The following is a 1,437-nucleotide window of genomic DNA, read 5'->3' as shown; positions in this document are numbered from 1 at the left end:
ATGTATAACAACAAAACTAACAGCATTTGTTTTTTCATAGCCACGAGGACACCCGTTACCCGCATGGCACAGCGGATGGATTGCCCAACAGCAGCTGGGCCAAATATCCAGTTAAAAAAAAATGGCTGTGTACAGGTAACCTATTGCTGCTATACTATATGTAAATAATTTTCTCTGAATGGAAATGCTTTTCTTCTTTGTGCTACTGGATCACAAATGTTCTCTTAACATAGATTCCTACGCCAAAGCTGTGGACTGGTGTTGGTGGCTGATGGACACGTCCAGCATCGAGACAGAAGAGGAAGCAAGTGTCCAAAAAAGGCGGCGCCAATGCCCAAGGAGGTTCATGACAGATTCTTCAAGCGATGGTACAACCTTAATTGTAGACTACATTTTTTTCACATATTTCAAATCACATATTTTGCAATGAGTACAAATAATATGGTCTCTGTATTACAGAAGAATCTGTTGCACGACCAGATAAACTGTCCAGGACGGAGCATGCGTCTGGAAGCCCTGTCTGGAAGTTAAAATGTATGCATGCATATAAGAAACCAGTCATATTTCTTAACATGGAACCACTGACTGTCAACATGGTGCATATCATGTGATTGTTCTGATGTTTGTCTCTTCCTGTCTTTTTTCAGCTCAGCAGATGACACTTTCTCCACCACCTGTATGTAAGTTTTTTTTATATATATATATTTTGTCTAATATAACAGAATAGGTTCATATTTTGTAATGGCATGTGCAGGCAACCATCAACTTCATCTTATATAAAGATCATATGTAATTTATCTGTATATGTATCAACGCCATGCAGGAAACCAGCTGATTGCCCAGAGCAGGAGGAGTCTTTAGTGACCCTACCACGGACTGCCACTTCATCTTGGGACCTAGGCTGACAAGAGGTTTTAATTTGACTTATAACTTATCTTCATTTTGACTTCTACTCTAGCGGCATGCCAGAAAAACTTCCCTGCACTGACTGCTGCAAAAGCGGAGGATTTGATTGGGTAAATTCTGAAGTTTGCCCCACACAGACGGTAAATTGAAGTTCTTCTGCGTCAAGTTCATCAAAAAAAAATCTTTTCTCAATGTGTTCATACTTAGTATTACATGTCTAACTTTTGTTTGTTTCTTTATAGGCCAGCTGAGAAGGACTGAGCCGTGAACCCATGGAGCCCCTTTTTAATTTTTTATTAACATATATTTTTTTAGTGACTTATGTTGCACACACTTTACAAACACATCTTTATGCATCTTGCACTACACCCTTATCTTTTTTGGTATTTTTTTCAGTTGTTTGAATATTAAAGTCTTGAAATGCTATCAAGTTTGCCTGTTCATTCATTCCTCCTAATATAACTTTTGTATGTGTGTACGTGTGTATATACAGTACATACACACAAATGGTATGGGTGTTGGTTTGTTTTA

Source organism: Etheostoma cragini, chromosome 11 (assembly GCF_013103735.1).
Source record: "Etheostoma cragini isolate CJK2018 chromosome 11, CSU_Ecrag_1.0, whole genome shotgun sequence".
Lineage (NCBI taxonomy): Eukaryota > Metazoa > Chordata > Actinopteri > Perciformes > Percidae > Etheostoma > Etheostoma cragini.
The sequence above is the reverse complement of the archived record's forward strand: the minus strand, read 5'-3'. Positions refer to the sequence as shown.